Source organism: Ursus arctos, unplaced genomic scaffold, assembly GCF_023065955.2.
Source record: "Ursus arctos isolate Adak ecotype North America unplaced genomic scaffold, UrsArc2.0 scaffold_2, whole genome shotgun sequence".
Lineage (NCBI taxonomy): Eukaryota > Metazoa > Chordata > Mammalia > Carnivora > Ursidae > Ursus > Ursus arctos.
The window spans coordinates 10,618,726-10,645,578 of NW_026622874.1; the positions used below are offsets into that span (position 1 = coordinate 10,618,726).

The window sequence follows — 26,853 nt, forward strand, 5'->3', positions numbered from 1 at the left end:
ACAGACTACATGACACACAGTGTAAGGTACAAGTGCAAGAACGTCATAAAAATAGCATCAGCAATTGATAGATTGATAGTTCTTTATTGTCTATATATTGCAAGAATGCCAACTGTTCTAATGCATTGAATTTCAAATAAAACACAAAACCACACACATACACATACACACAATGTGCCAAAGCATCTTTTTTTAATCATGTGCTTTTTTTTTTTAGAGTTAAATATTTTAAATTTTAGAATTATTAGAAACAAATCCAATTGTTAACATTTTGGATAAGTCATTTTCCATGATGCGAACAAACAAGGGCTATTGATGAACAAAACAAAGCCTTATTATTCAGATAACTGAACTGGTAGATTAAGGAAGTACATCGAGCTTGCATGTTAGGGACGGGCAGGAAAATAGGAGTCAGAGAGTACCTGGCCTCCGGTGAGAAGCAAATGCTTAATCAGAATTACGATAACCTCAACTGGGCTTCCAGCTTGAATGGTTCAGAATTCTTCCCTCCGTGTCCTAACTAAAAGCCACCATGATGGATAAAAATAAAGCCAGTCTCTTACTCTGTTGCCTAGCTTTGTTCCCCTAGTTAGAACTTTCGTGTTAGGTAATGTATTATCCCACGGTCTGCGCTTACGTTTTTTTTAAATTTTGATGTAGACACATCGTGTTTTTTTCTTGGTACTGGTCATAGCTCCTTTGTGATTAAGGTACAAATAAGCAAAAGTGCATTATCTTTCCTTTATCTGTGAAATAGAATTACATAATCAATTGGATTTCAATGCACAAGGGCTAAACATTGTGGAAGGAAATATTCAAATTCGAAGTGACTTTCTGGGCACTCAGACACTTAAAATTACATAAAAGCATCTGGGATTTTCATAGCCAAATGGTGATGTCAAAGATGAATGCTGTTCAAATTTTTTGTTGAAACCTTGAAATCATGTGGCATCAAGTCAAATTATATGGAGAAGAACAAAACATAAAAACAACTCAAAGCAGAAATTCCCTGATTAAAGGAGAGGCTCAATGGTTTGGGGTTCTGGGTACCTCTTCCCTCATCTTCTCTGGTAGCCCCTGAGGTGCCTCCAGAGCCACCCTACTGTTCCAGGAGGCACAAGGTGAAAATCACTGCTTTTTGTGGGATGCACATTTTTAGTCATGGAAGGAACACGAATTGGGAGGGAACTAAAGATACAGCTAAGTGGTAAAATATATTAAATATACCAGCTTCAGGGGTATTTATTCTAGAGTCAAGCTTGATATAATGGAAGCAGTGAACATGAGATGGGTAAAATCTCTTACCATTCTCTGATCCAGAGAATGTGTTTTCTGTTATCCCCCCAGAGACTGGAATGGTCACAGTGAGATGGAATATGGGATGTTCTGTGAGGTTTCTCCCTTCTCAGCCCCATCAATCTAAGCCCATAAAGGCATTAAGGTACTTATCGTTTAACTACTGAACAAATATGGAAGGAAGGTTTATTATGGTCAGGCACTATTTTAGGCACATGGACTGCATCATTAGACAAGACAGACAAGGTCCATAGTCTCATGGAAACTAGCGAGGGAGACAGAAAAGCATGAACTAAACAAATAAAAACAATTTCAGAGGGATCTGTACGACAAAGAAAATTAAACAGGGTGCCAGGATAGAGAACAATGATTGCATCATCCAGGCATGTTCTTTTAAGCCTGTTCTCTGCACTCTTACTCATAGACTAACATTCTTCTCTGAATTGTTTTTCTCTTTCTGTACTAAATAAAAGATGGGCCTGGGGTTACCTCCCTTTTAGCAAAGAATCAATCGTATTCCCTGAGAAGGTGTAAGGGAAAGAGGTTAAGGTGGTTATCCTCTCTCCTGAATTTTCTTTCTTGCTTGTTTCTCTGCAACAAGTGGTGAGATATCCAGGGTCAAGATTAGGAATTGGACCCAGGAGTAGCTGATGAGTGAGGCCACCCACTCTATCTTTAACACATCCTTTGGGAAAAGGATAAAAAGATTCCAAGCTACCTCTCTGGAGTGAGAGTCATAATTTTGCAATTTTTCATTGATCGACCCTCTGGGCACCTCACTTGTGAACATATGAAACCTACAGGCTCCCAGTGGAGAACTTCAGAGTTCAGGATCCCCAAAACCTTTCTCTTTCTACAGTGAAGATATAATGAATAGTGTCGCTACTTTTGTTCAAGGGTTGCCAGTGGCAGTATGAAACAAGTTTCAGGTGCCACATTGCACAGGCCCTGCCAAAGCCTTGAGAAAGACCCTGGCAATGTGTTTACATGGTCATAAACTGTAAAATTTGCAAAAGGTAGTATATTTTTGTATCATTTCCCCACATTTTGTTTCAGGCTCCAAAACCCAAGTCTGCCCCTGAGCATTACTAGACATAGAGCTTACCCGTCTACAGTGCCAGGTGGACAACAAGCGTTCTACTTGCTATTCTAAAACTAACATTTCATTTTTACCTTTTTAAGCTTATATAGAGACTTTCCTCAAAAGAGTGTTTTGACCACTGAATTGTTACTTACATAATAATATAGTTACAATGGTCCTCACTTCCCCAAATAAATAAAAATGGAAATTCATCCACTCACCTTTGTTTCCCAAAGTAAATTAATGAAGCACTGCTTTGAACTCTGTAACTACTTGCCCTTCAACACAGATTAAGTAAAGGTGTGGTGAGCTCTTGTGTTTGAGATTCAAATGTTTGAACGATATTTCTTAGTAATGAGTTCAGTCCATTTCCTTCCCAAGTTGGCTTTTCTTTCAAGGGTAAGGGCCACCAGAATAGCGGTGTGAAGAGGTAAACCACAAATCATGAAACATGAGGGCTCCCCCCATCAGGGACTTTGTTATATGGAACACACCTTACAAATAAAATGTGGCCTATGTGCCATGAATGTGCTAGGAACCACAGAAGAGCAGACCAGCTCTCCGGAGACTTCAGGATTTCGGAAGACTTCCTAGAATTATTAGAGGACTGTGTTCCTAAGACAATGACAGACCGAGTCTATCGTTCAAACTCATTCACAAGACAATGACAACTTACCCCTAGCTAATCCCCCCAAAGTTGCCCTCTGAGGCTCTGTACTTAACTTTTGCAGGAATGAATGGAGTGACTGCAACAGCGCAAATCTAGATATGAGTATGGAATTTCTGTCTGTGTGGTGTGATACAGGGGCAACGAAAGTATCATCGATCTCAGCATATCTGAAACCCCTCGGAGATTCAGACCCCTTACCTTCGGCCTTGGGTTTTTCATCCTTAAATGTTCCCTTGTGAAGAAGAAAATCTCATCAATAGCACATTAAGCTGTTGCATATAACTGTCCTAGATGGGATCAATTCAACAGTGCCATAAATATAAATAGATACCTGGTCTTTAAAGCAATGGAGTTAGATGAGTGCCCAGTGCAGTGAAAGAAACAGAGAAGAGAAAGATCCAAAGACTAAGCCTGAGAAGATGAGAAGAACCTTTATCTTCAAGGTAATATATTTTATTGGATATGTGATAATAAATTTATAATAACCCATCTCTGTACATATCATCTCAATAGAACTTTATTTTAGGGGAAAGAGGAAAAGAATGACTTGTTTTTTTAGTGTGCTATTTGGATTTTTCAAAGTATGTATTTATCTGGTAAAGAACAATGGATATGCGCCATATTCATGCATCCATGAATATGAAAATATATGTCATTATTGGTCTACTTTGCCTCTTTCCAAAAATCATACTTTTTTACCTAACAGTCAGACTTGAGTAAGCCGAACTCTCCTTTTAGATCAGAAGCATCTCATCTGGGAGCAGAGACCATGCTTTTTTCTTGTGGTATTCTCAGCATCTGACACACAGACTGGCACAAAAATTGCATGGAATAAATGAGATCTGAAAAACATAAAAGTGTTGAATAAGTTGATAACCAAGCATATTTTAGTAGTCTAAAGGGATAAAAAGAAATAGAATATTTCAAGAGTAACTGAACATAATAAAAAAAGATGCATATTTAAAAAAAGAATATTTTCAAGACTCACAGGGGTACATTTATGAAAACAACAATGTTCTATCAGGTAAATTACCTAACTTCAATTTATGAAAAACAAACACATGGCAGTAACATAAAGAAGCATTTTGGGTATTCATGAAAACAGACTTTGAGAAATATACAAATTCCTAAAGCAAAATTTCCCTTTCTTAGGAAGAAATCTGGGAGGGCAATGATGTATGATAATGTTCAGATAGAATGACAAGCCAATTTCTAAATTTTTGGATCCGTTCAGTCACAATTCCTAATATCATTTTCCAGCAGTTATGAAATATGTTGGTTGAAAGTAGCAAATAGTTCCTCTTTCGACATTCACCTATTTTGGACAACTATCTTCTAATTTGCTCTTTCCTTATTAGCCATATTTCTTACACCTAAATCAGAAGTTACAAATTGTTGATCTCAGACTGGGTTTAGACTTCCGCAATATCCTATTTGGTCTGTTAAGAGTTAGATTTCTTTTTTTATATTAAAAACCCCAGATGTCCAAATTTGTCTTTTCTTGAGAAAAAAATAGTCGAAACACGAACATTAGACCCACGTGTTCATTGTTAGCAAGAGCCTGGAGGTGAGGAGAAGCTGCCTCTTCAAATAGAGTACTACAGGCTCTCCAGGTAATCGCATTCCTACCCAATCCTTGTCACTCGCAACACCGCATGGCCCTCCTGTCATCTAAGTGTGTAACCTCTAAACAGATGAACAGTTTTCACTTAAAATGAATTTTTAAGTTTCGAGTCTCTATCTAATCCAATTGGCTATTGCCAACCAGGTGTTTAATCACCACAGTATGCTGGATACAAAGGATCTACGGGCTACCATATCAAGAAAACATTCTAATGCATGTTAGGTTACTGCAGGGATCCCAAATGTAGCTTGAAGGCTTGGGTAAGAAGTTGAACTAAGTTTTTGTTGAACTGAACTTCTATTCTTGCTCTCTCTTCCATCCTTTGTTGAAGGAAATGTTTCTGAAGTTAACAAGATTTAATAGGTCAGAGTTAGGGTAGAGGAAGTTGATTGAGCACGTTCCGTTCAAAAAAGGTAGGACAGCAATGAGCCATGACCCAGAGATCACACAGGTGGAGGGATGCCATCAACATGTTGCTCTTTGACTGCAGTCTACAAGACTTGAATGTCCCATTTGTTAACTACTGTGGTCAACTCTAAGTACTCAGTATGGCCCCATGCAGCAAGGACCATTTGGCTGATAACAAGTTCATTACATCAGATACCATTTTTCATGGAGGGAGAAACAACTTAACCTCACTAGAATAGAGTTACTGTTTATTTGGATTTGTTTTTCCTATCCACCACTCTTTGGCCAGCACCAGTGTGGACCTACTGAATGTGAATAGAAAATTACAATAATCATATGTAGACAGTAGGGAATAAAGGTTAAATTCACCCTGCCTGTCAAATCCCTATCAGACCTAGCAGACAGGTCTGCTGAAGGCAAAGGAAAGTGAAATGGGCAGTCTAGAGTAGAAATCATAAATAAATACCAGTTTCCTCTTGTCCATGAAAGTCACTGACACATAAATGATATATAGTCTTGTGTAAGTCTTGCCAGCCAAAAGGATTTTATTGGGCTTTTCTCTCAGAAGTTTTTGTTACAAAAATAATAGGGCTCGAGATCAATAAAAAAAATGACATTTTAGTAGTGATTACACTTTTTCAAACTACATGGACTGCTCCAAAGAATTTGTATGCCTCATGGTGAAGGAGAGGATGAGAATTAGTCCTTCAGGTCAGTGCCTGTGACTTTAGAGCTGAGATGAAGTCAGTTCTCTGTGGACTGTCAGAAGTAGAACCCTTGGAGTAAACAGACTACATTTAAATCAGTGTGTCCACTGTGTAGCACTCCCTGGTGAGAGTCTCCTGAGTGCTCTCAAAACCATTACTACACGCTTTAAGCATTTGTTTCTATATTTAAGGACAATTGCTTATGAAAAGAGATCTTCAAGATGGGACAGAGTCATATTAAGAAAATATACAGATTCCCACAAGGCAAGTTAATATCATTTTAAGAAACAAAACATGGCTGTGCTGTTTGATATCTAATTTGAAACTTTATTATGTTAACAATTACATGAGCGGAGTCTTTTCCAGTAATTTTTCCATTTGATAATCCTAACCATTTAGTTCAAAATGACCTTCGTGCAAAGATGTGTATCACGAGCTCATGAAGAGAGGCATTTCTGAGCAGTATGGGCGGGAAGGAGTCGCAGGCATCATTCATAAAGTAATTATGCACCTGCCGGGAAGTGTTTTTCACCCTCAGCAAATATTGACACGCCTTCCTCTCCATCACAAGAGGAGGATTTATTGGAGTGTGTGCTGTACCAGGGTTTTCACAAAAGTCTTGATCTGGGGCTGTTTTCTGTACTAGAATCAAACAAGTACAAGTCACTGGGATTTATAGTCAAACCTGGGCTGCAAGTGGATGATAGAATCCAGTATGGTATTGGATTCAAGGGATAGGAAGAAATCAGAAACCAAAAAGTCATTACTTCAAGCACAAGAGCCTGGAAGGAACATTTACCAATTCACCGACCAGAATCTAGGGCAAAGGGAAGCATCTACTCTCCCAACAGAGGCCAGACACGGTGTGCGGTGTGCGGGCAGACTCCAAATCCATCAACATAAGTACGATTGTTTGCAGGGAGGGTGGGGTGGGGCAGAGTGTCATTGGAAACACCCAGGTTTTGTTCTCTAAATATCCAGTTGACCCTTGACCTGCATAAATTGTCCTCTTTGTTTCATCTGCTAGCCTCTCCTGTGGCCCCTGCACCCTATAGTCATTGTTCCTTTAAGAATTCTTACTTAGTTAACGCTCTTTTTTATCGTGCTGCTCTTCAGAATGACTTTTGCATCCACATAGTCAAGGCCTCCAAGTCAATTTCTTGGCCTCCCCGTCTCCAGGGCCTCTCCCTCCACCCACTTCAGCCACCCCCTCCCACAGCCACGCCCTGGACTCATGCCTCCGTTCTTGAAATCTTCAGTTCAGACACGTGACTGTCCAAACACAGTCTCCGTCCTGGTTCTCTCATTCAATTCCTCGCACATCACCTGTTCTGGACCCTCACAAGCCCTCTAATCCTTTCTCTCTTTCAAAGACCAGTGTTGTCTACACATCCTTCCTTATTCAACCTGGATCCCACATCCCAACACTCGGATCACTTGCCACAACTTTCGCTACCATACTATCTTTTCAGTGTTTTCACAGGGTAAAAGCTTAACATTGAATTTACCCATATCCATTGTTATTTAACCTCTGGTAGGCTACATCAAATCACCCTCCTCCCCTCCATCCCTCCTCATTATTCCCCGATGACCTTGCCTTTTACTTAGTGGAGAATATAAAAGCCGTGAAGTAGAAGTGCCCTCAATTCTTTGCCATGCCCCCTACGAGCTTACCCACATCATCACTGCCCATTCTTGTTACCTCGCTGCCCCTCGAAGGCAGAAGTTGTCTTTCTCTAGTCATCTGAGTATTTCTCACCTGTGCTCTGGATCTTGACCCTTCCAGCTCCCATTTACATGTTTTCATAATTAAAAAATTTTAATTTAATACTTTAAAAAAGAAACTAATTTATTTAATTATATATACAGTATCTCTCTTTAGTGTGTTCACAATCAACATGGCCCCTTTAAAAAAAAAATGTCCTTTTTTTGGCCAGTTTCTCCAAAGCACCCTTGAACAACAGCAAGTTTTAAACATAAATTAGTAACTACCTCATGATGTGGCTGTTATTCCCATCCCACTGATTAGGAAATTGGATCTCAGAGTCGTGTAAATTTCGTAGCATTCCACAGTGACTGGCAGATTTGGGATTGAAATCTAAGTCTGTCTATGCTGATGCTTGTCTCTTTCTTTTCTATTTTGCCTTCATTACCCTCCCCCTGACCTACAATGTATCTTTTTCCTGTTCCTATCTCTCCGCCTCTCGAAAAAGTCAAATTAAAACACTGCCGATAACAGTGGGGAGAACCACTCGCAGGCAAAGCGCTTGTTCCAGTTCGTGAAACACGAGGAATTAGTAAGAGTCAACCTAACCTCACCCTATCTTCTCCTTAAGGGATCCAAGGTAAGTGAACCGTGCAGTGAAGATGTTACCTCTCACATCTCCCCACGCTCTTGTGACATGGCTGCAGAGATGGAGTCACAGGGAGCAGGACCACAAAGCGGCCCGGAACCTCTCAGATTAGCTTCAGATCTTACAGCAAATGGAACTCAAAGATCCCAAGACAAATAGCAGCTGTCCGCAGAGCTACACTACTCACCGTCAGGTGTTCCCATGCGGGTGCACACACACAATGACTGCTAATTAAGGATCTGTTCCAAGGTAAACATTGTACTACAAAGGGAGGTCAGATATAAAGTGTATCCCCAACCATCTTACAAAATAGTGGGGCAGATACAGCGAACTATAATTCAACACAGAAAAAGGTAAGTTTCCTAAGAGAGATACAGATAAAGTACAAAGTGTGTCCAAAGGGGTGTATGTATCATCTAAAGAGAAACCTAACTACGGGGTACTTATTATGATAAAGAGTTGATAGTTTGAGCTGCCCAGAGCTTTGAGAGAGGGGTGGCCGGGAGCAGAACGTGTTGGAAAAGCCTTCGGATTTCTCGCTTCCTAAGACCACTTCTGTCTCCACATCTTCCTTTATTCATCATACATCGGGTCCAGCTCATGATGGCTCTTGAATGCCAGCCTGAGAAATGTGGTCCTGTTAATTAGGATATGGGGAGATGGTGAAGTGTTGTGTTTGTATTTTGACGCCAGGGATAAGAAACTCAAAGCTGTCCTTTAGAAAGCCTGATCCGATAGCATTATTTGAAGAGACTGAGGACTAGGGAGTCAGAGAATCAAGCTCAAAATGATGAATACTATTGCAGTTCCTTCTCCTCCAAATTGTGAAGTTCTTCAACAAACCATAATATCAAAGAGAATTTATTGGAAATCTATGTTAACATATACCACTCTACGGTTTATACAGTGATATTTCAAACAAACATTAATATTATCATCTGCTTCTGTAAATCTTGTAAAATTAAGGTATAACTCTTACAAAATAAGATATAAAAGGGCACATGAAGTTATCAGGCTTAGAAGATATATAAGTAATAAAATATAGGCTACAGTAATACAGAGAAAAAATTACACACTGCAGCAAAGTTTTTAAATATCAAGACTCTTGTTAAAATACAGAATTCCAGGCTCAGAAGAGCAAGGGGTCAGTAAGCCTTTCTGTAAGAAGCCATATAGTAAATATTTAGGATTTGTGGCACTATTTGGTCTCTGTCACAAATACTCAACTCTGCTTTTTTAGCAAAGCAGCAGCAACACACATTACATAAAAGAATAAGCCTGGTTGTGTTCCAATAAGTTTATTTATAAAAACAGTGGGCATTCAATGGCAGCTAAAACTAGTGGTTACAATTTTGATGAGAAACAGGATATTTACATAATCTCAAAGTACACTCCCACAAAATCCATATAAGAACTTAAAACATATTTGTTAACTTCACAATGGAGAAGCCTGGAAGACACAATGTTAGCCAAGTGGTAAAATTAATATCACCAGGCATCATGTGCCGCCTGAAATGATGCATTGAGATGAGCCAGCGTCACTTCTGAGATGCTCCAGCCTAAAGATGCAAAATCTGAATCTAATCACGAGAAAACATGAGACAAACCCAAAATGAAAGATATTCTCCAGAGTCACTTGTTTGGACACCTCAAACTATCAAGTTCATGAAAGAGAAAATCTGAGGAACCAGTCCAGGTCAGGAGACTAAAGAAATATGGCAACAAATACAATGCGCCATCTTTGATTGGATCCTAGACCTTAGGAAGGACATTATAGGGACTATTAGCAGAATTTGAATGGACTGCATGGTAGCATTGGATAATTGCCTGGTTTTTGTGTTTGTACAGTGGTTATATAGGAGAGCGTTCTTGTTTTTAGGAAATACATACTAAAGCATTAAGGTGCAGTAGGACATCATGTCTTTCATTTACTCTTGAACAGTTGAGAAAAATAATATGCCTAAATATAGGGAGTCGGAGAACGATAAATCAATGTGGTAAAAGCATTAATAATTGAGGCATCCAGGGAAAGAGTATACAAGAGTTCTTACCACCAGTTTTGCACTTTTCTAGAAGCTCAAAATTATTAAAAATAAAAAGTTATAGGATTGGCTATCATATATCAACTAAAGGCAGTAAAAAGTGTCCGCATCTCTGGGATTACATGAAAAGGATTTTAAAGCCATGAGAGGCTAGTGTAACTAATTCGCACACTGGCAGAACATCAATTCATCCGAAATTTCCAGCTGACTTTGAAGAGAAGCTCCTTCACTTCCAACAACATTTTCAATTTCAGGAAAAAAACAAAACTGAGCATAGTCAAGTAGAAAATGCTAATGAAATCATGAGATACTAAACATGCCTCAGAATGATTCCATCAATACTAAAGAAGCCAGAGAGATCAAAACTACAGCATGGGTCAGAAAAAGTAGCGTCATCACTGTGACGATGCGGGTAGCGCCAATGGTCGACAGCTGCCATCACGTTTAGATTAAACCAAAAAATTGTAACTAAGAATAGGGCAAATGCGGATATCACTGGTCCCTGGATTTATGTAACGTGGAGACTCCTCTCTAGGAAAAACAGTATAAATTTATGACTACAATTAGGTACCACAGTGAATAGTTATTGAGAAAGAGAAAATGTTACAAATTACAAATGTTAAAAATTCACAAATTACAAATTTTAAAAAGTTGACAGATACAGCAATCCAAAAAGTAATGGGATGTTTTTATTAATTAGATACCTGACATGATTTTTTTCAAAGGTTTCCCTAGATTTTGTGGCTACGTATCCTTTGATCACATTTGCATAGGACAAAATTCTATAATATCATAGTCTATACAGAAAAAGGAGGGGATCTTGCTGGTAAGGAGCTGGGAACCCTCGGCTTCATTAGCTACAAACGAATCCATCTCTGCCTGGAAATAGTTCTCGGAGATGTTGCCGTGCGTGCAGAGAACATCGGAAAGATGGTGTCTGAGCTGATGAAGTCCTGGATAAAACTGAGAAGTCCAGAAACTCCACCTAGCCCACCAAGTATGTTGATTCTTGACGCCTTTCATGGGTATATAATGTGAACAGTTAAAGAATAAGCTTTTGAAACATGATGGGATTGGGTTTTATTTATTACGAGAGTGGCATGGGATTGAAAGTCTGTTGCTAAAAAGTCTAAAAAAGTTCCTTCAAAACATATAAATAAAAATTCTAAGTGATACAAAAGCATGGTGGCATGGTTTACTTGACCACTCTTTGTGTGTGTGTGTGTGTGTGTGTGTGTGTGTGTGTGTGTGAGATATACAAAATATTGGTGCCTCTTATAATCGAGGGCACGTTGGATTCATCCACATAGGGGGCATTTATTTTACTCCCTTGCCTGTTATGAGGAAGTCTAGCTCAAAGGCCAAGGAGTTTAGGACAACGAAAACAGGGCATTTACAAGAAAAGAAACCTCAGAGCGATTTAAAACCCACTAAGTTGGGGGCTGGGTTGGGCCCAATTGGGTCAGGTAGGGTAAGCCTGAGTAGGATCCCAGCGGCAGCATGGAAGAGAAGCGAGCAGGAGCTGATCAAGCTAGAGAATAGGCTTGAACTAAAGTCCTAGTAAAGCTTCAACATGTGGATGCTAATTCCAGAGCAGAAACACGAAGGTCAAGAGTGAAGGCAGGTAGAACTTAACAGACCTGCAGGAACAGGATGCGAGCCCCAGCATTGCCTTGGTGAACGTCCACCCAGCTCACTCCTTGCCGCCCTGGCTGCTGAAGGGGCTCCAGAAACACAGCTGACAATCATCCACAACATCAGGAGCAGTTGAAAGAGTTGCACCTGTTTCATCGGAAAAGCCAAAACTAAGGCATTAGAACCATTCACATGAAAGGACTGCAGCCATGCAGAAAAGGGAACAAATTTATTCCACACGGTTCATGCGGCAATACTAGAGCTAATGTGGGAAATTTACAAGGAGACAGATTCTGAGCACTGAAAACATGGAGTCTGCTAGAATGATTTGCCTCTGTTCATCTGCAACAATGCTTGGATCATTCTAAATTATCAATAATATTGGTCAAATCCATTCATAAAAGTAAGAAAGAACTGCTCAGTGGTGAGAGTGGGTCCATTGTGGAATGGAAGCTAACACATCCCTCTGAGCCTGGGCATTGTACCAGAGGCTCGACCATAATAGGATCTTACACATAAAACTGAATGTGCCGGGCACTATCAAAGTATCTTCCACAGAATGCAAGCTGGTGCAGCCGCTCTGGAAAACAGTGTGGAGGTTCCTCAAGAAGTTAAAAATAGAGCTACCCTAGGACCCAGCAATTGCACTACTAGGGATTTACCCCAAAGATACAAATGTAGCCATCTAAAGGGGCACCTGCACCCCGATGTTTATAGCAGCAATGTCCACAATAGCCAAACTGTGGAAAGAGCCGAGATGTCCATAGATGAATGGATAAAGATGTGGTGTATATACACACACACAATGGAATATTACTCAGCCATCAGAAATGATGAATACTTACCATTTCCATCGACATGGATGGACCTGGAGGGTATTATGCTGAGCAAAATAATTCAATCAGAGAAAGAAAATTATCATATTGTTTCACTCATATGTGGAATATAAAGAATAGCATGGAGGACCATAGGGGAAGGGAGGGAAAACTGAATGGGAAGAAATCAGAGAGGGAGACAAACCAGGAGAGACTCTTTAACTATAGGAAACAAACTGAGCGTTGCTGGAAGGGTAGTGGTTGAGGGGATGGGGTGGCTGGGTGATGGGCATTAAGGAGAGCACGTGATGTGATGAGCACTGGCTCTTACATGCAACTGATGAATTACCGAACTCTACATCTGAAACTAATGATGTGCTATATGTTGGCTATTTGAACTTAAATTAAAAACAACAACAACAACAACAACAAAACAGAGGATCTTCCACATGTTGTTACATTTAATTCTCACAACCACTCTAGGAAGTAAGTTGTATTATTTTTTAAAAAAATTTTTTATGTTGTATTATTAACACAACATAAATACAATTATTAATAATTATACAATAAATACAATTATTAATTATTTTTATGTTGTATTATTAATCCTATTTGGCACATGAGGCAACTGAGACACACAGAGATTCCATTACTTGCTCGAAGTCATACAACAGGTAAGTGCTGGAGTTAGGATTTGACCTCAGTAAGCCTGGTCATAGAGCCTCTGTCTTAAGCACCACGTTATACCATTTGGCAGAGAGGACTAGACTGGAGTCCAACACCATGGTGAATTAAGAGCTCTTTTCCTACTTTCTGTGAGTCTCAGATCATTTCGGATATCAGTCCAGTTTCCATTGATGTCAGATCACCCTCCTTATTTTTGGCTGGTTTCATCTCTTTGATGGCAAGGCTGAACGTTGAGCCACACTAAACAGAGTGCTTGTAAGGTACCACAGAACTTGAAGCAAGACACCAGATATGTGAAACAATAAATCCTGTTTGACCATAAAAGTATTAAATAAAAACTGAAATCTATTTTGCCTTTGAGAATTCGGCAGCTCCAGCTCAGCCCCCCATTCGGAGTGCTCGCTCAGCCTCGGCCAGATGACAAACAACCTTCTGTTTATTCCACTGCAGTTAGTTCAGAGTCACGAGAGTGACACAGATGATTAGGCACAAGAGCTGATGGCATGTGCAGGGGGGCAGCCAGGCTGCGTGCATGCCCAAAGCATAAAAATCACCCCGGTAATAGTAATTACACTGCTAAGGAAATGCACAGAAAGGCAGGTGTCCTGGACAACAGGATCTATTTCTTAGCTAGAAAATCATATTTCACATGAGGATATGAAAACATGTTGCTTTGAGGTTCCCAAGAAGTCTCGAGAAATATAACGTAGGATTGGATCCCATGGAGACTCGAATAAGCGCGGTAAGAGTTGCCAAGCAACTACCAGGTATCACAGACATTGCCAGACATTTTAACCTTATTATCTAGCTTAATCCTCCCAAAGCCAAAGGTCACTACAGAGTAAGTGGCAGAATTACAATTTGAACTCAGTTCTTCGTGATTCCAAATCCATAGCCTTCCTGCTATAGTAAGCTGCTTGATATATATATATTTTTTAAAGATTTTATTTATTTATTCGACAGAGATAGAGACAGCCAGCGAGAGAGGGAACACAAGCAGGGGGAGTGGGAGAGGAAGAAGCAGGCTCATAGCAGAAGAGCCTGATGTGGGGCTCGATCCCAGATCGCCGGGATCACGCCCTGAGCCGAAGGCAGACGCTTAACCGCTGTGCCACCCAGGCGCCCCAAGCTGCTTGATATATTGAGCAATACTTGTGTGTGGACAAATTTGCCTTTAATCACACATTCTGAGTTTCCTTCCCCGAGTCTAATGCTAGAGGTGACACAGGCAAACTGGTCTGTGGAATCATTCAAGAGTAAGCATTTAAATGGGACTGGCAGCCATTGCCTGGTGGAGTCAGAGCTGCAAGTGTTATGAACTTTTCAAGAAGAAAGCTGTGGGCAACTGACATTCTCAGTCTGGAAATGCTGGAGACAGCACTTGGAGCTCATCGACTCTAGTGCAGTGCCAACCTTGCAGACTGGCATGTGGGCCTTGCCTGCGTGATCTGCCGGCTAAGACTTGCACATGTACACATGTATACATGTCTTATGTGATGAAGGAGCCAAGCAAGGAAACGCAACCCCAGCAGAACCTGGGACAAACATGAAGACAGAACTAAAGGACCTAGGACTGCTACGGAAGGCCACCTTTGGGTAAATGGAACTGCTGATGGTGAAGGATCTGGATAGTAAACCACTAAGGGAAGGGGAGATAGAAATTATGAATGAAGAAAAGAGATTCCCAAGGTGCATACCAACTGTCTTCGAAGTCAGAAAGACTCCGCGTTCCAGCTTCTGTTGTCCTGGAAATAAAGCAAGGACCAATGATTAGATGTTATAGAGATCTCTATTTTAGCCCACAGAAGAAACAACTTCCTAAAAATCAGATTCAACTGAAAATGAGTTGAATGTGGGGAGGTGGGAAGATCTTTGTTAATGGAGATGTCCTTTCACTCAGCACACACACACACACACACACACACACGCGCACACGCGCACACATGCTTGCTTGCACTTACCAGCCGAATTGCCATTGCCATGGGTACTATGAAGATATCATGTAATGCGTGTGTTCTGTGATGCCTCCTTAGTACCTCCCATCTTTCTTTGTGGGAAAAGATCTACAATATTTGCTCCATGTTCTAAAAATTATCTTTCCTGACGATTTGTCTTTCCTGATGCCTCCTTACTGTTCACGGTCGCTTCCCCGATTTGAATCCAACCACGCTCTTTTCCAATTATCCTATTTGGATGTGCTGTTTCGCCCATATTTAATACTCTGTGACACTTTACCCTTTACCAGTATGTCAGTGGCTCGTTCTTCAAACCCATGAGGTTTGTTGGCTTCTGTAACAGCAGAGGGAGAGTAAAGTACAGAGATCGAAAGCTGGAAGAGAGGTCAAGATGAAATATCCCCCTTACCAATTATATATTGTTCTGCTTGAAGCAGCATCTCCCCCATCCCTTGATTCACCCATTCTCGGCTTCCAGAAAACACTGCCCTTGCTTTTCAGACCCATTATAAGCTCGCTGCCTTAGTGTTCTCAGGCTGGCTCATCGGGCCTCCATTGTTGTTCCCGACAGTTGATTTTTGTTGTATGGCCACTTTTGTAGTCAAGGAACCCTGGCATTTCAGAGCTGGAAGAGCTCCTAGAGACCATTTACATCACATGCTTCAGTTTATAGATGGAAAACTAAAGCTTACAGAGGTGATAAGGTTTGCTCAAGGTCATAGAATTAGCCGAACTGGAACCACTCTTTCAATGGTATCAGTCTGACTTCCCTGTCATAGGGAAGTTGTCTATTTTCAGGTAATGATGGCTGATGATAGCTGAGCTACCCTGCCACCTGCCACCTGACCATTCCTCTTCCTGGGACCTGAGCAGTCAGGCTCTAGCTAGTTAATCCTCAAAATATGGTAGAAAAAAAAATTATACAGACTTTACTTCACCAAAGACAATCACTCCTTTTGGCTTAGAGATCATTGTATAGAGGCATCAGGTGAATACGAAAGCTAGTCAGTTTTGCTTTGGGCAATATACTAGTGTGTGTGTGTGTGTGTGTGTGTGTGTGTAGAGAGAGAGAGAGCAAGTGAAGGAAAGGAGGCAGAGATTTAAACAAAAGCTCCATATGAACCAAAAATCAAGTGAACTAAAGCAATACAAATTCCAAAAAGGAGGCATTTTTCTTGTCCTATGCCACCACCTAAATTAAATATTTGGGGGTTTTATTTATTTAAAAAGTAGTCTAGATTTGAACAAAACCTATTTATTTTCTAAATCTGAAACAGAATGGAAGTGGGATGTTAAAAATCCCCAACCAAATCTGCGCCATGCATTTGTATCTTTCATTTTGTTTGAGTTCTTCATCAGTATTAAATTACTACAGATGGCACAGATATTGCCATCCTATAAACATCAACTCATCTAGAGACTGACAGGCCCACAGCCCATCTGGTCGAAGAAAAGAAACCAGTATCTACTGAGTGCCAACTATGTGTTAAATTCTGAGATCCATGACCTCGCGTCAATGCCCATGACAATCTCGAGGGGTAAGAATTATTATTCCATTTGTTTTTAACAGGGGAGGGAACTGAGATCTGTACCTTTTTGCCAATGGGAGAGCCGGAATTTAGATGCAGATCTGGTCGATCTGTTTGCGTGCACTACACCATCTGTTCTCGAAGAGACTCGGAAACACCACCAGTAACCACAGGACATTGACTGGGCAGGAGGGTTTCCACCATTAGAAAGTGGGACACAAGGAGGAAACGGCTCCGCGGAAACTGAGAAGAATGTCCAATGGTTCAGCAGTCTGAGCAGAGCAAGTACGTCCATGGCGCGGAGGAGAGGGGCCAGGTGGTCTGCTCCAGCCAAGAGCCAGGGTCCACCTGTCAGTCCTCACCCTGCATCTTCTTTAGGAATTGTCCAGGAGCAACACAGGCTGGGGACAGTTTGAGAGAAAGGACAGCAGTATCCATCAAAGCCCTGGAACCACTGCATCCGCGCAGGGGGCACAGCCAGGGCTCACAAAACTTACCTTAAAAACGAGAAGGATTATCTGCGATAGCACAAGTCTTACACAACTGCAACCCAAATGCCCCTGTGCACCTGGTGTGGATCTCTTACTTTTTAAAATACAGATTACTTTCTAGGGACTACAACCCATAAAGTTATAGAAACATTGAGAGCCAGCCTTCTTCTTCTTCCCACCAAATCTACCCAGATTCATAAATCCAGAGTTAGAAGGGATTTTACCTTTTTTCCTTAATTTTTCCTCCCTCTTTTTTCTTTTTTCTTTCCTTATTCTGTCTTTTCCTCAATTTTAAATATTTTTTTGAAATATGTAGCCTGTGGTGGGTCATGCATGAACTCAAACAAGACAGGGAAACCGCCAGAGAGGGGCAAGGAAAATGGCACATAATTATATAAGTGAATAACTAATATTCTTATGGTGACTCCTAGTATCTACATGTGAGGGGTGTTTTTGTTTGTTTGTTTGTTTGTTTTTTGCCTCTCTCCAATATTTGTCACTTCCTCTCAAATCCTATTTATATCTTCATTTCTTTTTGGTTTTTAAATATGTCTCCCTTTTCACTTTCTAATTGTCTAATGACATTATATACGTTGTGTTTAGCCGTTGTCATGTTTCTTCTAGTTGGTCTTCATCTCTGAACAATGCTTTTTCTTGTATTTCAAGTTCTTTCCTAATTCTGTAGCCACATTTCTGAGGGTATCAAATTCTGATTTAATTTATGGAAATATAAATCAGAATAGTGGCTGCTTTTGGTGAGCAGTGGGATGTTGACTGGAAAAGGGGCACAAAGGAATTTTCTGGGATGGTAAGAATATTCTGTATCTTGACCTTAGTGATGTTACATGGTGTGGTCATTTGTCAAAATTTATTGAGCTGTATACTTGAGAGTTGCATATTTTATTTTATATCTATAGATAGATATAAACATATATATGTATTATATATGTCTACGTATGTGTATATATAATAGATATGTATATATTATGTATATATATTAGGTATTATATATGTATATATTATGTATATGAATATATTATGTATATATTATGTAATATATATTATATATGTATATATATCTATACATAGATATAAACATATATATGTATTATATATATATATATATTTTAACCTCAATAAATGTGTGTGTATCATCAACAGTCTGAGCTGCTTCTCATCTTGCTAACAACCCGTTCTAGAGAAGCTGTAAGACATGCTTGGGTAGAGAAAGGTAGTGATGTGTTACGGTGACCGTCTCATCCTGGTTTTCACACTGAAAGTCTTGTTTCCCAAAAATCCCCTCAGTTCCAGGCAAACTAAAATGATTAATCACCCTAGGTGGCATCCTTGGGGCTCCTGATGCCCTCAGAATTGGGGCTACCCTTGATAAGCCTAATTCTTTCATTACCATAATAAAATGATTATTGATCTTTTTGTCTGATTATAAAAGTAATACAAACTTACAGTAGAAAATTTATAAAGAAGAAAAATCAGCTGTAATATCTGCCATTATGCTTTGTAGATAGCTCTGCACTACGCTTTTTCACTTAGCAATATATGAGGAAAATTGCTCTTATTAGTAAAAATACTTCAAAATGTGGTCTTTAGTGACCACATGAATAAATATCCCATTATTTTAACCATTCCTCTGGTTGAATTTGGTTTCATTCCCCCCCCCCAGCTTATTCCTACCTTCAGTACGATGATTGACATTCTTGTATACAAATCTTCTCTGTAATATGTTGGGCATTGTCTTTTGACCTCCACCTTGGAGCTGACTTCTCTTCTTAGGGTAACCAGCTGCCTTGGTTGGCCTAGTTCTGGGGAGTTTCCGAAGATGCAGGACATTCAGTGCCCCAATGAGAAGAGTCCTAGGAACACCAAGGCAGTTGGTCGCTTATCTTTGAGGTCACTGGCATCTTTGTAGACTCAGCATTAAGGCATATTAATGGCTTCTAGTTCTGAGCTTAATGTCAGGGACTGCATGTTACTAGAGCAGTGGCCCTCCCACCGCCCGGAGAAGTCGTGCACTGCCAGAGCTCTGGGCAAACCAGAGATGGAGTGCTGGTAAGAATGGGGATTACATGAGGCCCACACAGGCAGACTTCTAGGATTGCAACTTTGCTTCCAGTTCAGCAGCTCTACTTTTAGTCATTTTACACACACATTATCTCTAGCCCTCCCAAGCGTCTTGCAAAATGGGTATTCTCAGCCTTCATCTAAAAAAATTTAGGCTCAGAAAGGTCAAGTGACCACATGAGCCCACCGAGTAAAGCTTCCAGGGTTCACGACCAGGTTTCCTGAGTTCCAAAGCTAGAGGGTTTTCTGCTCTCTGGTGCTGCCCTGATACGGCAACATGCTGTCCCACTACATCTTGCATTGGAAATGGGGTGCTCTGGTGTTTCAGGGCCACTGTGGTTCTCTAGCCTAAGATCTGAGCACTCAGTCTCTTCTGGGCAGAGGATCAAATGACAAGTGCAAGCTCTTCACGAGTCTGGGTAACTTACAATGGCACCTGCAGCTTGGGCCACTGTCCAGCTGGAAGGCAGGGGCAATTCAAGAATGCATCGGAGGGAAACTGAGCCAAATCATTCTATTTAAGTTTGGTCTGATGGAATAACTTGGCCTTATGGGTCCTCAACAGCTCGAAGATGTTAAGGAACAATATCATGTGGTGTGGTAATGGGATAGGAAAAGTCTGGAAGGGAATGGAGGCTGGCCTTCTGACAAGTAACTATGGGAAAAACAATAGGAGGTCCAGGCACAGGACACAAAGGGGACACAGTAACATTATTTGTTGAATTCCAGAAACCAACCACACCCAACTACTCCAGGTTGCAGGCAAGCTGGAGTTGCAGCAAGAGGTCAGGCCAAACAGTGGCACCCTTCTGTGTAGAAGATCTGTCCACACCTAGAGGCCAGACTCACGCTGGAGCTCGGGGGGAGCCATCCAACCACAAATAAGGTACTGGTATGAACAAGGTTCAATGTACAACTCTAGAAAGCAGGCTGGTTTTCAAAGACAAGGAAGGGAACCTCTGCAAAACCTCAGGTTCTCAGATGAGGTTAATGCAGGAGTGGGCCAGACAATAAGACATCTGATTCCCCAACTACCTGGGTTTAAAAATGATGGTGGACCTGACTTATTAACAAAGATTGTGATCTAAACAGAGGGAAAAGGTGGAGGGAAGAAGGAGGAAGAGACATAGTAGAGGTGCCCTGAATATTTTCACAGACATGTTTATTACACTTGGGAGTAGTTTATTGCAGTGGAAAACACATGGGTCTGAGGGGAATCAGGAGACCTAGGATTTGGGTTTTCTGCTATCACTAACTGGTGTCTCTGTTGACCACAAATCTCATTTCAATTGCTGTTGAAGGGAACTATGATTATTCTATGGGTTATTTAATGTAAGTAGATTAAAATTTAGAAATGTGTGTGTGTGTGTGCCCACATGCAGCTATAAGCATGTAAGCACCTGTCTGTGTCTATAGAAAAGAAAGAGAGAAGAATGAGAATATGAAAATATTAAAAACATAGAGACATTAACAAGGGAAAAGTACTAAAAAGTACATCTTTCATCTCCTGACCTTGAGACTCTGGTTCTTACATAATCAATATCTTAACACTCAGAGAAAATGGGTCGTAGACTAGCTATTTTCATATTATAATTCAAGCCAATAAATATTATCCATTTTTTTTGAAGTTGGCTGGATGTTGAGAGGCAGGTAACTTAACGCTTGTATTTGAAAATTGTCAGACTTGGAGATCTTTTCTCCCATTTTACGGGAACTGAGAGGATTTAAGAATTAGCAATGAGGAATCTAGTTTTAACATCATGTTTGAAGTTCTCCAATAGAAGGATAAGGTTAATGAAGACTGTCTAAATGAAAAGGAGATTATCATTTGATCCTCCAGAGTGTATGTTCTGAATGAAGTTTCACTGGTGCAAAAAGTTGAGATGTCAGGGAAAGAACACATTTCTCTCCAATCCATTGTCTACAAAACCATTGTTCTTAAGCACTGCTCCTCCACTCCCCTTTGACTGTCATACTGAAGGATTGTGTTTCTATCTGGTTTTTTTTTTTTTTTCTGTGTAATAATAGATGAGAAATAATGGGGTGAGAAACTCAGAGCCAGTGATGATACTGGTGAGAAATTTGCTAGGATTTTTACCATTTATTGGGTTTTCAGAACAGGTTGCACAGTTCACTGAAGTGCTAGCCTTAGCGTAAATATATTCCAGAACCTTCAGTCTTGCTGTTTGCTCACCCTGTATCCCTCTTACTGTGCCAGTCAACCCCACACACATTTACCTCCTTCTTTCTTCACTTTCTTCTTCTCTTTGTCATTTTCTTCCTCCATCACTTCCTTCACCCATTCATTCATTCTGTTGACTCAACAATTTTTGAAGAGAGTACCTGCTGCTATCTCAGATCCTTGGGTGGCACTGGGGTGCCAAGGTGGGTGAGTGTGATCCCCGCCTTCCAGGAATTCCCATTCTCATCCTCCACCTCTGCTCTACCCCTTTTTCGTCTTGGCTTTTTTTCCCCTTTCTTTCCACCTTGTTGTCTAAATTCAGCGGACTCCTGTTCTCTTCTGCAAACCCTTCAAACCTGTTCTCAAATCACCCATAAACGTGTAACAGAAACAGGTACCGATATGTTGCCATATGTATTAGTTTCCTCTTGCAGCTGTAACAAATTACCACAAACATATCAGCTTAAAACAACATAAATTTATTATCTTACAGTTCTGTATTTCAGAAGTTTGATGCAGGTCTCCTCAGGCTAAAATCAAGGTATCAGAAGGGATTTGTTCCTCCCTAGAGGCTCCAGGAGAGAATCCATGTCCTTGCCTTGTCTAGCTTCTAGAGGCTGCCCCCATCCCTTGTCTTATGACCCTTTCTTCCATCTTCAAAGCCAACTATGGCACATCCAGTCCTCACATAAGATCACTCATCTGACTCTTCTGTCTTCCTCTTCCATCAGTATGATTCTTGTGATTACAGCAAGCACGCCCAGATAATCCAGGGTAATATCTGTCTTTTTTTTTTTAAGGTGAGCTATTTGGCCGTTTTAATTCGATCTGTACCTTTAACTGCCCTAAGCCATGTAACCTAACATACTCACAGGTTCTGGGATTAAGATATGGGCACTTCAGGGGTGGGGGGGCATTATTCTGCCTACACACTTCACCCTGGAAGTGTTTTCAGTTTAACAGGTATCAAAGTTTCAAGCTACCAGGATAAAATTGCCAGAATTTCTAATCTTGGCCAAAGGCAAAACTAAGATGTTGGGGGCATTAAAGCGTCATCTGAAAAGGACATAGACTTTGGGATCAGACAAGTCTCAGAGTAAATCCCAGCTTCTGCTGCTTTTGAGTGCTGTGGCCTTGGGAAACCCACTTTCGTTTCCTCACCTTAATTTGAGATTATCTATCGCAGTGTTTTCAAAGGGTTATATTGAGATAATCTAATCTGAGAAAAGGGCTTGGTTTATTGGTACTCGATGGATATTAATTTCCTTTCTCTAAATCATTTGACCCCACATCACTTAGGTAGTAGACAACCTTAGCTGAGAGCCACTTGCGTTAATACCTAACCCATCAACCAATCAACACACGCTGGCAACATTATGAGGGACCCTAGGGTGGTACAGAGCACCATGCCTTCTTCCAGGAGATGCCAACCTGGTTAGCAAATCTGTATGCGAGCACATGAAAGATTAAACAATAAAGAAGACGTTGGTCATCAACACTGAGGTCCTGAGAGCCACGCTCTGACTGATACTGCCGTTCAGGAGGGAGGGGCTTCTGTAGAGTGGAGTGACAGTGATGGTTTCATAGGAGCGAAAGGATTTGAGCAGGGCTTTGAAAAAGAAGGGTTGGATTTAGGCAGCCTGTGAGGACAGAGAGCTGCAGTTTATTCTGGGCAAAGCCTTTGGATTCTACCCCCAGTGACCTTCAAAGATCTTGTTTTCTCTCAGCTCAAGACACAGTAAGTCAGGCACGAGAATGCCAGCAGCAAACACTGCCATCCCCCACCTCCTCCCCTCTGACGGCCAGCCTCCTGGCCAGGCCCCTCCCTCCTCCTTCCCGTATCTCAGCAAGATACAAAACAGCCTTTCTTCTTTCTGGAGACTATTTAGAAGCAGTCCCCCATAATTACAGTAATCTTATCTCCTTTGAATTCACCAAAATTACCCCTTTTCTTTATATTAGCCCTGTTGCTACATGACAGGCATTATTGGTAAGCTTTGTGTAATGGTGCCATGTTGTTTTTTAAAGTGACATCTGCTCAAATAGACTAATGTTCCTATCTGACTGACTCATTTGGCAGGAACACATCCACATGCCAACGTGAACAGGTGGGGATGGAGGATTCAGGAAGAGGGAAGCATTTGGAAGTATATTTTTCAGTTTTTTATATTTTATTTTTTAATTAAAAATTTTTTTGACTTTTTAAAAAAATAACGTCTACATCCAACGTGGGGTTCAAACTCACAACACTGAGACCAACAGTCTCATGCTCTACCGACTGAGCCAGATAGGTGCCCCCTTTTTCAGCTTTTCTGATTAAGGATATGACTATTTCATTTCCTACAGAAGGGGAGGGAGCATTAGTTGTAATCGTTGTAAGGCCCGTGTCTGAAATGTACCATGTTTTAGGACAGGGGAAGATGGTCACACTTCAGACACATTTTAATTGCCTTGGTGATTCTCATTCACTTTTCTTGGTTTCCTGGAGGTTCCTCAGTTCATCTCCCCTTCAGCTCTGTTCCCCTGAAGTGAACCTCTTTGAGTCAGCTCTGGGATTCCATCTGTGCACCTTTCTGCATTCAAAATCTGTGATCTCATATATCCAGGGGCCTTCCTGTCCTTAGAATCCATCTTCCAATGGCACTGAGGAGTCAGAGGGGCCATGGTGCGCTGTCAGGGTCCATTTGCTCATTGCTCAGGCTGTGCACTTGAACCTCCTCCGTGCCAGACTAAAGGACACAAAGTGGGTAATTCAGAACTCTGTCTTCAAAGAGCTCGTGGTCTTGGAGGGCCTTGACTATTCAACGGAAGCTCCGGGATCCTATAAGACTGACACCAACTGCTGAACATCAGGGGGCTTAGGTAAGGCTTTTCTGAAGAAGTGACTCTGAGTAAGATGCAAAATGTTCATCACTGCTTACAAACTTCCAACATCTCTCAGTGGGTGTCTCATAATCTCCTAACTCCCCTGCCTGGATCTCTAGGCTCTCCATAATCTGATCCCGCTAGACATTCCCATTCTATCTCCCTCCCTACCATCATGACTCATCTGCTCCTGGGGTTAGCCTAGTCCCTTGCTCCCCCTGCCCACCCCCTGATTCTTGACTCTGGGTTTTTGCTCATGTTTTCTATCTAAAATAAACCTCTATTAGCACCTCCACCAATAAACCCAACAACTCTCAGGCATTTGTCATCTTTAGGGACCAGCCCATTGCCTAATTGTGAAACTGCCTCCAACCTCATTCAATATTGTATAGCTTCTCCCATAGTACTTAAGCTAGAAGTATAATTTAGATGATGTATGTAAAATATAATAAAGACTTGGAAAATACAATGCAGACATAAGGTATTGCTGGTATCTTTAACTGGTAAGAGAACTTTTGATTTCTTCAGCAACATTAGGGGTATTTCTGTAGACAAGTTAGTTCTTTAGCTATAAAATAGGAAAAATCATATCTACATTGCAAGGTTGTTACAAAGATTAATCAAATATATTGGAATGCATATAAAATGTCTGTTTTGTGCTAAGAATGTTGATAGTAGTAGGGGTGTTTTGTTTTGTTTTGTTTTCCTCAGAGAAGATTCATACTTTAACTTGTTCTTTTACTGTCCAGTAGACCATGACAGGTGTGTTTTGGGGGGGTGGGAGAAGCAGAAAATTTGTCTTATGAAGGAAAGGTTGATCGCGGCAGATAAAATTAAACATCCTTCAGAGCTCTGCAACTTTCATCTCAAAAATCAGAGAAGAATTATAATATTGTAATGGGTTTATGACTCCCCATTTCCTGTGTCATCACTTCTTGGCAAGAAGGCAATGGCTTGGCCCTGACACTCCCTTAGAGACTAAGGGATCATTGTTCTCTAGACAATATTTATCAGAAATAAAGGCACTCGCTGGCTGAGGGAAGTAGAGATGAAAGAGAAGGGTGGGGTGGCAGCTGCCCTTTCTGGAAGGTAGTGACTTTCTGACCTTTCGAATTAAAGGCTTCTCCAGTACAGTGCTTGGATACTAAGCCATCAACACAGAATGGTGGTTGTAAACTGGCGTGATTTTACCCACAACCCCCACCCCCACTCCATCAATGGCATTTGACAATGTCTCGAGACATTCTGTGTTGTCATCACTTGAGCAAGATTGGGGGGGGGGGTTCTATGGCATATAGTGGGTAGAGGCCAAGAATACAGCTAAACATCTCACAATTCACAACACAGGAACTAAGAACTAATTCACAGCTAAGAAACTATCTGGCCCCATGTCAATAGTATTGAGGCCAAGAAACTGGCATTAGAAGCAGTTGTAACTCATAGCCTTGGGTTCCACTAATCCTGTGCTGAGAAATCTGTGCCCCAAACCATTTCTCTCTCTGTGTCTCCCCTAGACCCAGGATCTAGGAAGATCAAATTAGAGTTAATTAATGGAAATTAGTCAGCAAACCCTGTCACTTCCTTTATGAATTTGTCTTTAGATAGAGTGGTAATCCCTCCTACAATGGCTGAGATTTGACCACTTTACTTACAACTGGGGGATTTCAATACAAGGAACTGATTTCAGGTGAGGGAGAGCTAAAAACCAAATGGGGTGGTGAAGCAACCCAGAGATTAACAATAGCAAGAAGCTACTCCCACCGAAGGGTAGGAAAGATGAAGAAAGGAGGCAGCATTATTAGAGCCCATGGGTCAGTGGGAGCTGCAGCCTCAGACAGACACAGTCATCCTCAGAGTCACTGCATGAGACAGAAGCAGGTGGGAAGAAATACCTCAGTTCTCCCTTTCTCCTGCCCACCCGTCTCCCACCAGTGTTTCCCGTTGACCGAATCCAGGTGAACCTGGAGGAGAGGAACCTGGGAGATGCAGCCTACCAAGACCAGCCCTTTGACAAAAGAGACAAGGGCGGGAAAAAGAGGAGGAATGGATCTAAAGTCAAGGACACCCGAGAGCAACACAGCACCTAGTGTACTTTGGATCTCCATCTTCCGAGGCTCTGATTACAATGTTTCATAGTTACTATTTAAGAATCATTCCCTTCCCTGTTCTCTCTTCCTATGGGATGGAATGCAGATGTGATGGTAGGGGCTGGAGCAACCACATTGAATCATAAAATGAATGATGCAGTATGAGGATGACAAAGCAACCGGACAGAAAAAGCCTAGATTCAAAATGGTTATGGAACTATGATCCTGCCTACCTCGACTTCTACATGAGAGAGAAATGAACTTTTACTATGATTAGTCCGTGTCCATTATTACGTTGGATCTCTCTATTACAGCAGCTGAAGCAAAATTCTAAATAACACAACCC

General features: G+C 41.0%; 1 long non-coding RNA gene across 2 annotated transcripts in view; it reads right to left on the bottom strand.

Moving 5' to 3' along the window:
- Window positions 1-302: 302 nt before the first annotated feature.
- Window positions 303-26,853, bottom strand: part of LOC113262866 (uncharacterized) — a 151,670-nt gene continuing 125,119 nt past the window's right edge. For both annotated transcript variants that reach the window (XR_008960410.1, XR_007191367.2), the window contains 4 exons: window positions 18,987-19,165; window positions 16,867-17,204; window positions 15,017-15,064; window positions 303-3,889 (listed from right to left, as the gene is read on the bottom strand). This is a non-coding gene — a long non-coding RNA (uncharacterized LOC113262866). The remainder of the gene's footprint in view (window positions 3,890-15,016; window positions 15,065-16,866; window positions 17,205-18,986; window positions 19,166-26,853) is intronic.